Raw genomic sequence first — 13,164 nt, 5'->3', positions numbered from 1 at the left:
ATAATGCCCTCTGCTATCTTAGTTTAATTGGTCACATGACTGCATCATATGACTAAAATGCGTCATCGTTTTGGAAAGGCTCCAGGTTCACTGTCCACACTGCGACACAAAAACGGCGTTTTCAAATGTATCCACTTTGGAGAGCGTTTGCAAAACGCTGCATTTTCCTTGGCCAAAAACGCCGGTATTTTTGAAAACGGAGATTTTCTGTTTTCTCCGTTTTTCTCCATTTTCAAATGGAAAAACCTGAGTTTTTGAAAATATCCACCCTGGCAGGCTTTTTTAGAAATCTCTGTTTTCAGTGACCGAAAACGCTGTTTACGTGTGGAAGAAAGGTGCAAACGCATAGAAAAATCTCTGTTTTCAAAAATACCCGGGTACGTGTGGATGTAGCCTCAGTGTGGACGGGAGGCCAAAACAGAAAGAAAAAGATGCGTTTTCAAACAAAAACATATTAGTGTGGACATGGCCTAGCCTACTTCCGCTACGTCTAGCAAGGTCTGGCTTGCAACCACAAGTCAACAGAATCTTTTGGGTTCGGTGTCCCGCCCATTGTACCACCCCCTTCAACTGTCCTGCCCCCGGTCTTCCCCACCTCAGCACTATAAATAAGATTAAACTTTGCTCTCTAATCTACTATATCTACAATGAAAATATATAAAATCATGGGTACACAATCAGCACGTCACACAAGCACCCCTTCCTACAATGTTTAAATTGAATAAGGGCTTGCTACAATGATGTTTTTCTGTGCTTTTCAGTGTGGTGGTTAACATGTTACACTCTTACATGCAAAAGAACCCCAGTTTAAAACCAGGAGGACATATAAACCCAACCTCAGTGGGTCACTATGTCCTCTTAGTGCTGGTCCCAAGCTCACATGACAAGGATAGTTGCATCAGGAAGGGTTTTGTTTGGAGGGATGTAGGGAGGTCTGGACCTGCCCCTTCATTTGGAGAGTGCTCCATCTACATGTGTTTTCCGCAGCCTCCCACTCTTGCTTTGATTTCCTTTCAGTGCATGTTGGCTGATGCCACAAATTCCTAGTTGACTGGAAGAAAACCAGCTGGCTTCCTGCAAATGTTCACTGACGCATCTCAGCCATTGGTAATCATTTTCCTGTTCCCTCACTTCGTACTTCTGTCTTCTCTTCTCCTCTCTTTGTTGGTGGGCTAAGCTTGTACAGTCATCACTTTTTTAAGACTTGTGCCACCATATCTTCGCAACGCTGACAGCAGCGGCGCTCTTTCTCATTGTTTATGAGTCATGACCAATTAGATGAAACTGTAGACGCACCAGGCAGAATGTATGAATTTAATTGACATGTGAATAACTTAACGCATTGTATGTTGCTGAAGAAACCAGAAATCCATTTAACAGACAGTTGCATACAGACATGCAGATGTTGTGGTGGAAGAAGGATTGCTTAAAACTCTTAAAACTGTTCTGCTTTTTCTGTACGTGTTTCATGAAAAGCTAAAGTTGGCTTAACTTTAAATTCTCACGAGGGATATCATCAAAATAGTCCCAGTAAACAAGGCTAATGCTCTTCAGGATGTTCTCTTTAATCTGTAATATATGTATACAAAAGAAGGGCCCAAACGCATCTCGATGCGTGTCTTTGAATTGACGGCGCAGAGGGATAGTGCTCTGGCTGGGGAATTCTTTTTTTTTGCCTCTTTAGTTGGAATTGATTTCTTCAAAGGCGACTGTTGTTTTTTAATTAAACACTGAACTGGCTAATTGTGAAATTGATTCAGGTTGTGTTTTTCACTGTGTAGAGCAATATACGGGTACGTATATCTATATTTATCAGGGAAAGTAAAGCAGCTTGCACTCCCTGCCTGTCTTGCTCTTCCTAATTCCCGTGGCACACACAGATCCAGGAACACACACAGGCAGTTTAGGCCGTTTAATGCTGTAATCCCGCAACTCTTCAAAATGTTTTGGAAGTTTCTCAGTAAGCTATACATATAACTGACAGTATGAGAGTCTTTTACTCACAGCAAACCCTGTAAGCTCATCCTCAAAGTATCCTGAAAGTCTGTATCAACAACAGGATTATACATCGGACCGATCCGAACTTCAGAAGTGATTTGCACTTAGTTTACGTGTTGCTCCTAGGGTGCGTGGACAATTGAGCTATAATTGTGTGTTATGCAGACGCATCACGATAAACCCTTTTCTTTTCCTTTGCCAATAAGATTTATGTCGTGGGTGAGGTTAAATTTGCCTTACAAAATCACATAAACCTCCATATCTGCCTTTCCCAAAGGCTAAAGTTACCTTCAGAGGCTCTATATTTCAGCAGGGCATTTTGCCACTGGATTAATCATCAGTCTTTAAATTATTCATTGCTTATCCAATCTTGAAAAACTGTCCTTAGTTCAATGTAATTCCATAATTTTGCCAAGAAAAATGGCCCAGTATGACACTGCCTACGGCATCCTGGCAATGGTCCACTGGCTCCCCTTGATCTCTGCACAGCACTTCTTCTCCTTTTCAGAAAGACTGTTTAATTCCCCAAAATATGCAAACAGTGCTGTCCAATACTACAAAGTTTGGTATTGATCGGGCCCCAAGTAAATACATGGCCAGTATTGGGTTTTTATGAGACCTGGAATGTAAATGTGTCTAAAGCACTTTGGATCAGCCTTTGTCATTTAAATTCACTCTGTGCTATAAATAAAATAGTGGTGACAGTCAACACAAAAAAAGTTAAAACATTTTTCACCATGAAAAACAATTCAGTGGACATACTGAACTTAGAGAATAGAAACGAATACAGATAAGAGCACTGTTATTGATACTATCGATATATGGGTCGAGTCACTCGCCCCTATGTGAAAATGCTTCAGCTGTCCAGCTGAGGTGGTCTTAAAGCAGAAATAATATCAGTGGTTGTTTCGAGTTCAAAAAGCCCATTTCAAACAACTAAGCAATAACTGAAGGAACTAGAGCCCAGCAGATATCAATTTTCTGAGAGTAAATAAACTCTACCACTGGTATGAGGGCCAGTATTTTCTATATATACTGTATACGTACAGTATGTTGGAGAAAGTGATGGTATCTCCATAGCAGTGTATCTTACAAGCTAGTTAATAACTTAATGTGAACACACTGAGTGTCTGGACAGTGTGATGTTATTCTGTTACATGTGTCGCAGATAGTGCTGAGGGTATTGTGAACCATGGAGTCGACCTGAAGGACAAACTATTATTACACTGTTGTTATCAAGCAACTTAAAAAAAATCAAAAAACAAACATAAAATTATTTTTATTAGGAATAATTACAATTTTCCCTGCTCAACTCTGTGCAAAGGTCACAGCACAACACTGTATATAGATGGTGCGACACTAACCTAGTGTGACATTTGTATGTTAAATGTCATAAGTTTGCTGTCAGTTGACAAAAAACATGCACAAACCAGTGCGTAATGTCTTAAATCCGCGGTCCCCAATGGACCGATTTATGTCCGGCAACATTTTCACGGCCTTTAAGGTGTCGCGAATAAATACAACAAAATAAAATGATACGACCAAGACGAAAACGGTGGTATTTTGTAAATATAAGAATAAACGCGATTTCACTGTGTAATAGTGAGGTTAGGGGGTGTCCAAATTCAGGGTCTGTGTCACTACCCGATCCGTACCGGAAACCCGATCGGTACCCCGCATGCGCGAAAGGTGTCTACTTCCGGTCGAAGCGTTTTACGATAGTTACAGGTCAGAGTATCTGTTAAGATGTTAAGAATAATAAGTATCTCTTAAAATGTTTCCAATAATGAAACATTTAATATAATGTAGACAAAAACGAAAAACAAAAAGATAGTTACGGATCAGGACTCCTTGATCCTTACTACGCATGTGCAAAGTCGGACCATACAAATCGGGTCTACCCGATCCGTACCGCGCATGTGCAGATGTTTTCTTCTTTTTTTGTTCGTTTAATGGAAGTTTACTCCCCAGTGTACGAGGATACTGCCACCTGCTGACCGAGCGAATGAACCCTATTGTAAACTGAATTAGCGTCATTACAAACGTGTGTTAAATTTGATTTAGTGATAGTCGAGTGTGTTTATGCTTGTCTGTGTGGAGAGGATTGATTGGAATAGTGATGATGATGTCCGCTGTCACTGTCAATTGTCAGTAAACACTTAATCTGGCTGCTGAATCTTCACGTGAGATATTACAAAGTCTGTATTATTAACTCTGTCATTAGGCGCCATTCTTCTTATTTTACGGCGCTGTTGTTCAATCGGGGAACGCTCTCTGTTGAGGAGAAAAACATGAATTTGTTTGTAAACGGATTATCCATTGTTTAAATGTCCTGGTAGTCGAAAAGGAGGCAGAGCTGTTGAGAAATGCTAGGAGCTAATTGGGCGCTAACCGTATCATTCAAATATATTGAATGTCGCAATGTTGGCAAAGAGAGGAAATGACGTAAGATTTGCGCATGCGGGGTACGGATCGGGTAGCGACAGGCTGCATCCTCCTGAGGCCGCATTTTCCACCCGATTTGAAGGATGGGTCGGGTGTATCCTTCGTGGTCCACCATATCCCAGAATTCATAGCGCGGCCCAGCCAATTCCAGTTTCCAACAATGGCGGCTGCTACTTAGTTTCAATATTACTCTTATTACTCTTTTTGGGTCACAAAATAAAGTTTTAAGATATTTTCATGCGAGAATGTAGACATCTCGTAGACATCGCATATTTGCAAAAGTGCTTCGACGTTTTCGGAGATCTCTGTTACCCACCAGCTCACAGCTAACTCACACAGTGTTTTCAAACCCCCGCAGTCTTTCGCTACTCAAGTTAAACCTGATGTATAAGTCACTTAGATAAATTAAAAATGTTATTGTTGGGCTTTTTTCAGTGATTAATTTGTTTGTGAGTAAATTGTTTTGGCTGAGATTAAAGTTCTTAGATTAGATAAAATAAAACTTTATTAATCCCCCGGGTGGGTTCCTCCATGGTTTTCACACAGCTGAATAAACGTCGAACGGAAAACTGATTAAACAGAAGTGTGAGATGATCAAAAATTCACCGCAGTGTCCTGTTATATTGTAGATAGCAAAGAGGACAAGCTGAGTTTATTAAAGTCCACCGAGACAGCTCGTGACGTACTTCTGAAGGCTGGACCATCCAACATCCGCTCTGGTCGCTATGATAACGCATAAATATTTCTTTCAAAATAAAACACACAACTACAACACCCAGGGAAACCGAGTTAACGATAAAACCCCTGAAAACCATAACTTTCACACCCGAGCCTCAACTCTCAGGGCACGGTACCAAACGACTCTGGAGTTGGGGACTGCTGTCTTAAATGATCGATTCAGTCTTGAATGCACCTCCCTCCATCCTACTAGGCCGCACAAGGACACAAATTTTTCTGTGGCAGTGACTGGATCCTCAAGAGGAAAAAGCAGTTGAAGCAGAATTCCCGTCAGTAAGCTAATACCCCGTCTATTGTTTTTATTATCCTTTCCCATGTCATGCAAGAATGAAGTAAGAAACCATGAGGGATTCATTTTAACCACTTTAATTTCAGCGTGAGGCAAATGAACCGGCATTCCTTCCGTCTGATGTTTTGACTGGGTCAGATCTCTCGTAGCCGCTGACCTGTTCCTTTGAGAAAGCGCAGTGAGACACCATAGGGTTTACAGTCTGGAGACAGACATGACAGCGCCGTGTTAAAGCTTGCGCTGTTAAATCTGTGGGGAAATAATCCCTCGTTTGTTGGCTGCACACTTTCCTCCAATTAATCACAGCCCCTCTCAGCGCTCGGTTAAATGGTTGGAATTTAAAATAATGTCAAGGAGTCAAGCTTATTTATTCTCGACAAACATTTTAAGACTTCAATCAACTGTCCTCTCAGCTGCCTCTCCCGTGGCGAGAGGCGCACGCGTACAAGCGGAGATGATTTAGTCCTTCCAGTGAAGCATCGTAAATCACCCATCTGAGCCAATGAACGTCTCTGTTTGGTCATGTCTGAACTTTTCAGATTCACCGTTAGCCTTGCTGTCATGTTATTGCGGCGGAGTAATTAGCCAGATGTTGCTGCAGGGAGAAAAAAGTGCCACTGGTGCACATTGAGATCAGTGAGTGATCATTTTTGCAGTGCACAGTGCTGATTTCACATCACTTAAAAAACAAAACTCTTACACATTTACACTCTAGCTCGGCTGCTGTTAGCTCAGTATTTAACTTCAGGTGACTGGGCAGATTTTCTGGCACTTTGATATACCCAAAATTCCAGCTGCGAAGCATGTGAAGAATGATTGAGTAAACACTGAGATTTCATCCCAAACAAAGAGCGAGCAACCACAAATCTCACTGCTGAGAGGAAATCATTCTCACCTAAATCCCACCGAGACTAAAAAGGATTCAAGGATTACAGCGAGCGCCCACTTAGCTTTAATCAAAGTGCAAAGCTGTGCAGGCTACCGTTGTCCCTGTTAGACGTTAAAGAAACGAACCGAGTCCCCACGTGTGCTACTTTAGCAAAGGAAACATCTTCAGATGTATTTCGGCTCGTCCTACATTTCTCAAAACGTTCACCTTTTCTCATCTTTCCCTTGTGAGTCCTTTATATGTGAAACCAGGGCAGGCAAGAATACTCTCCGCTGATCACTCTCCACCCTCGATTTTCTAAGCTTGTGTTTGCGTGTTTTTGCTTTTGGTTGTTTAAAGAGTTTCTGACGTTTTCCTTGTTATCCTGCAGCGTTGTGTACGCGTGTGATCTCCGCACAGAAGGATGTGCATCTAGGCTTGTTTTTTATCAAACGATGAAACACGGTGTATTTATGCACACGTCTCTTCTAGCTGCGGCGTATGTTTTCACGTTGGATCTTACTCTACTACTTCTTACCCCGACATCATTACTCTCCGCTTTAATCCCTCCCCACCTCTCTTTTTACCCACTGTTTCCTCCAGGGATGTGACTTATGCTGCACCGACTCTTTGTACATACAGCACAGGTATCTCTGAGAATAGACGGCAGTGTCTTTCTTGGTTCTTCAGGGAGCGGGGAAAGGCAAAGGGAGCCCTGAAGCTGTCTCACAGGCACAAAACCAGAAGAGGAAAAAAGGTAAATATGGATTATTGCGCGGCATGAGCGCAAATAGGCAGCAGGTAAAAGAATAACACTCATAAAACACAAAATGAAAATTAAAGGTTCACTTTCTAATAACTTGTAATTGTAATTAAGATACAGAGAATGCAAATCTATTCTAAAACATTCAACTGAGGCCAAAACCAGAACTTTTTTGTGCGTATTTTTTGTTTAATTGACAGTGTTTTAAACTTACCACAGGCATAAATCTGGGGTTTGGTAATTGTACGCACAATTACTTTTTAAATTTATTTTCATTGTATTTGAAGGACGTTTGGCATCAGCAACCACTGATTGCAAAACATGATCCATCACGTTCATCATGTTCTTACAGGATATATCATATCACACATCTATGAAAGAGACTAATGGCCAGTGAAGCCGTCTTTTGAAATCTCAGCAATAAAATCATTTTTACACCAGATGATGGAGTGCTAAGTTATCAGCTAAAGCTAGCAAGGATGCTTGCTAATCACAGATACGTAACAGTAAGAAAATCTGGAGCACAAACTTCTCGGGTGGTTTGTTTGTATATGTAAAGGGATGTAATATATGTAATGGGAAATCAAGCAATGCTGTTTGTCAGATAATAGCATTAAGAGCAGCACAAAGAGAGTTGACAGGTACAGATCTGTGACTTGAATTAGCAGAGCTGCTCTCTAGCAGATAACTGTCTGCTGGTTCTTGCTGCCGTGGTCTCTACCTGCTAGTGTCAAAAAGTGAACTGGAGATGCTGGTTTATGTCTTCTTCTCCTCCTGCTTAGACTATTGTAAGGCTTTATTTTTTGTCTGTCTAAAGCATCGAATAATCAAAATATTGCTTTAAGCCTTTCAACGCACTTTCACAAATTCACCCCAGCGTTAAAGCGTCTGCACCGGCTTCCAGTTAGGCTTGGGTATCAGTTTAAATTTTCGGTTCTTACTTTCATGGGCTTATTTCTATGGTCGATCAACTCCGAACGTATTCTCCAAACGGGATCCTTACGTCCACAGATAGAGGTCTTCTTCACATGCCCATCTTCAAACTAATGAGTTACTGTGCATTCCCAACCAGAGCACCAAATCTTTGGAATAATATCACCAACTGCTGACCCTGGAATATTTGAGTCATTCCACGAGAATAGCTAAAATTGGACTTGGATATTTTCACATTTTTTACCAAAATGTATTATTTATATGTATATCCCACATCATTAAGGATATATTTAACTATCAGAAAAATGTATTTTCCCATCTCAGGCATTAGTTTTCTTTTATTATTGATCATATTTTTAAGATGTAGTGACTGTAATTCTTCAACCCTGTTATGGACATTTTGGAGGCTCTCTGAATATTATCATAAAATGTATTTCTAAAGAAATCAATATGTTTACATTAGTTAGATGTCCCCCATACTAATTCAATAATTTTACATAGAAAAATGACATAAAATCACACATTTTTACCCTTTTAAATCCTGAAATGTAACTAATGAGTGAAAGCAATCTTTTCATTTTTCATCAAAAATTTAGTTTAACTAAGAATTGTAATCTAAATCAATGATCAGATGATAGCGCTCAATATTTTAGACAGAAATCAGCAAACATTAAATTATTTTTTCAACATTTTAAGAAAATTATATATGAAAATGTAGGTGTGACGGGGTTGAGACTAGCATAACAGGGTTGAAGATGGTAACAGGGTTGAAGAGACAAATACAGCTTTACATATAAACAGTTGTTTACTCTTAAATTCAATGTACAGGGCTTTCCATTAGCATTATATCTCACTTTGTAACCATAGGAAGGACACCAGATACAAATTACCGTAGAATCAAGTTTTATTAATCTCAAGTAAAAACAACCACAACAGCACATTAACAACTAGCAAACATTGTGAAGTGAATTGCTCAAATGTAACATAATGCGTGTGTGTGTGTGTGTGTGTCTAGGCATAAGAGAGCCTCATGAGGTGTGCTAAAAGTCACCTCATCCTTGCTCCGATAACATACAATTAAACTTGATGAACTGGTTGAACTAATAACAATAATAATCAGTTAACGATTTCAATGTGTCTGTCTGTATCAGTGCCTGTGTCCATGTCAGAGTGTTTTTGCATGTGTGTGCCTGCATCAGTGTGTCTGTATATAATCATGAATGTGACGGTTGTTTTATGAATTCATCTTGTGAGTCGGTTCCACACCTCTTTCAAGACTTCCACATGGCGCTTTGTCACAGCCCGTGGGGGTGGAATGAGTTCAAGGACATCATCAAACAGGTACCAGAGGATATCATCCTTATGCGGCCAGAAGAATCGGTTTAACCCAACACGATGCATGCATTTGACCTGGACTTGTGTTGTTTGTATGTTTAGAATGATGCCTGGATATAAATCATCATCATATCTGAGAATACACCATTTACCAATCAGCTCTGGACTTTCCTACTGGATTTCTTTTTCTGGATTCCCCCCACTGCCTGTCTGTGATACAGCCGTTTCTATCTTCTGGCCAAAAGTGAAACACTTGGTGTTGAAGCACTTGCAGTTAAACTGCTTCCGTGTTGTGCACATGCAGCTTACATCACGAGCCATCAGTTCTCCTGGAGCTACAGTAACGACCTGGTGAATTCTCATGGTTCCAGGAACAGCTGGTATCTGCTTCGGCATTTTCTCCATAGCTTCCTCAACATCTTCACTTTTCACAAAGAACAGTTTCACACTTGTGTTTGTTTCAGACAAGGCCCTGAATAACTCTTCTGCATCTGGGATGTCATGCCCCTTTGCTACCATCATGTCAGCTGCTCTTTTTAAGGCTCCCCCGACACCATCTGGTGCTCCTTTTCCATGACTAGCCTCAAAAAATTTCCAAGAACCAGCCTTGAATCCTCTTCTGTCCAGTTCTGTAGTGAAAAGGTAGAAGTTTCCTCGTTGTTTGTATTGCATACAGGGTCCGTCGCTTAAAAAGTGCAGCACAGACACTTGTGGATGTTGGCCTTGAAGGTAATCTAGCACAGGATTTAGGTGCTGCCATATTGCTGGAGGGCCTTTATGTCTACTGGGAGAGATGGTGCTAAAGCTCACAGGCTCTGAGAGTCCACCAACATACAACACACCAGTATGAAGGGTGGCCTGCTGATGTGAAGCCCCAAAGTGGACCGCCTGAACTTGAGAACTGTATTTACAGCTGTAGTTTTCTGAGAAGTCAACATGTATCAAAGCCTCGTCCCCTGACATGTTGTTCTTCAGCTCACGGCAGAAGGCATACTGCTGCTTGATATTAAAGTGATGCATTTTAAATTTCTTTACAAAGCTCTGGAAGAGCTCAATGAGGTCCTCTTGTGTGCCCTCCACAGATTTCTTGACTGTCACCTTGACAGTTGCCTTTTCTCCCTTTTTGTCTATCTCCTTTTCCTCTATCACCCACTGGGTAAATGATGTGGTTGCGGTGCTGTTGTATGCACTTGTGATGTGGACAGTTTTGTCCTTGCAATGGGCACACTCTCCATACATACAACTCTTGCTGGATGAGTTGCAGCAAACCTTCTCTATCAACTCTTCAATGTTGGCAGTCTCAATGAGTTTCAACTGACGGAGCTTCACTGCCAGAAAGCTGAGATTTTCATGCAACTTACACATGCATGTGTCACGTTCAGAGAGTGTTGGATTCACAACCCAAAAGGGGCGAAGATGACAGAAAAGGGAATAGGATATCATCTGGTCTGGGTTTTCTGCCAAAAACCTTCTGTGGATATTTTCTATCGTGTCCATCAGGAACCTCTTCTGCATTTTTAATTTGTCCTTTGTGAGTGTTTGTTTGGTTCCTGTGGTCATTCTACTCACGTCATCCCTGAGATAGAACGCCTTGATTCTTTTTTTGAAGTCTTCAGTGAACCTGCTGGTCATCTTTCTTTCAAAATTAAGACTGTCATGATGTCTAAAATTCTTGTTTGAAAATCCGAGGGAGTCACTTGCAAACTTTTGCAACCTGTATTTTTTTATAATTCTCCCTGTCGCAACTTTGGCAATCAGTTGCCTTTCTCTGTCCTTGGTGGCTTTTTTGTATTTATTCCTAATATCTTCAATGAGTGATTCATGGAAAAGTAAGGTTTTTTTTATTTGGGGGTTAACGAAGCAATTTGAAGTGAGTCGTGTTATTTTCGACTGTGGGGAATCCGAAAATTTCTTTGAACGTTGGCACCTTTTTTTGTATTTTTCTTTGCTTTTTCTTTCTTTTTCAAGTTTTTCCTGGAGTTCCGCTATTTGCCTCTTGAGTTTATTTTTTTCTGTTCTGTACTTTTTCCGAGCCACCAGACGTTGCCTATAAAATAAAGCAATAAAAGTTGATTTGGGTGTGGAAAATTATGCCGTTTCCTCCTGCCCTCCCTGTTTCTAAAATGACATTGTGAAAGTGACATAAAATGACATTTTCACTATAACACTGTTAACTACCCATTGCCCTAACCTTGAAGATCTTGGCTGTGAAGGCTGCTCTGGGTGATCTCCCTGATCAGGACTCTGTGAAGGAGTGCTAATGTTCTTGAGCACTTCTTTCCTCTCCTTGCTCCTATGGTAAGCTGCTCTCCACATTTTTCTTTTCTTATGCTGTTCTCTTTTACTCAGTTCATTAATTGCTTTCTTCTTCCCTGCCTCTACATTCTTTCTCCATCTCTCACGCTCACTCTGCAGGTATCTCTCCCTTCTTTCAGGATCAGCTTTAAGGCGTTCCCGATACTTCCTTTGCCTTTCTGCTGCTGTTGTTGGTGCCATCTTACTTGCATCCTTAACATGTAACATAAATCACATTCAGCATGCATGCAGTATAAAAATGGTGATTGAATATAATAATAATTAATTTAAATAATTGGATAACTTAACAACCAAAGTATTAAAATCTCAACCCCATCACAATCTCACAACCCCGTTACAATCAAAAACATAACAGGGTTGAATGTGACGGGGTTGAGATTTTTGCACAAACTGGCCGCTGCTCAATATAGTGAATACCAGACAGAGAGCACATGGCATGCATGAAATTCAAAATCACCATATATTCATGAACTAACAAAAAACGTTTTCATAAGTAATAGTTTTCTATCTTTCTTTCATGTTACGGTGTTGAGTCGTTGAGGTTGACGACCACAATATCACAAGATAAATGACTAAAATAAAGGAAAAGATGGGAGCAACTTGCCTGTCTCTGTGGTCCTGTTGTCCAAAAGACTTCAGTGATGTCACTTCCTGATGTATATGGAATTCTGGATCACACCATTGTATTTATGGGGGTGGGATCATTTGTGTAACGGGGTTGAGGGGTTACTCAGGTACAGAAATAATTGTGATTTTAATGAATAATTAACAATTAAATTTGAAAAAAACAAATAGTAACAACAAAAGAGCACAAATAGATGTTTAGGTTGATATCAAAATTTATTGACTTTTTAAAAAGTTTTATTTGGTATTTTCAAAGTAAACTTTCATCAAGGCCATGAGGGACATGACAAAATAGGTGGTGTCAAATGAAAAAACTGTATTATTTCCCATAAAAAGATAAAAAATTAGTTCATTTTTTTACACTGTATTAAAGGGTACATTTTAATATATATGTAAAGCTGTTTAAATTGAAAGTTTGGCGACCAAATAGATGAAATACGCCATAAGAGGTGAGAGGGACTCAAATTGTGCCATTTTCATGGAATGACTCATTTAGTAATGAGGAAATTTCACGACTGGATTTTATGGACAGCTGGCATTCTTTCACGGCACCACACTGGTACCTGGCTCCTGATAGCGACCTGTACTTTCACAAACATTTGTAGAAGCAATCTGGCCCATGGAAGTGACCGGAACACCTGAATTCAGTGCTTTGGATGGGTGACTAATCCTTTTGGCAATATAGTGTAGGTGAGTCATTTTTGTGTTTTCAGGTGCAGCCATATTGAGCAGCAGTTGTGGCTGGACCTCAAAGCCAAGATCAGATTCATTAAAAACAACCCAGTTTGAAACAATGGGATAATCAGGGCTACAGCCATGCAAGGCAGACTAAATGATCTCTGCAATGTTTCATGA

At 40.3% G+C, this 13,164-nt stretch overlaps 1 pseudogene; it reads right to left on the bottom strand.

The window, feature by feature from the left end:
• Window positions 1-9,276: 9,276 nt before the first annotated feature.
• LOC148101215 (uncharacterized) lies at window positions 9,277-11,474 on the bottom strand (annotated as a pseudogene).
• Between the last annotated feature and the right edge of the window lie 1,690 nt (window positions 11,475-13,164).

Source organism: Neolamprologus brichardi, chromosome 9 (genome assembly GCF_056152115.1).
Source record: "Neolamprologus brichardi isolate AB-2024 chromosome 9, ASM5615211v1, whole genome shotgun sequence".
NCBI lineage: Eukaryota > Metazoa > Chordata > Actinopteri > Cichliformes > Cichlidae > Neolamprologus > Neolamprologus brichardi.
The sequence above is the reverse complement of the archived record's forward strand: the minus strand, read 5'-3'. Positions and strand labels throughout refer to the sequence as shown.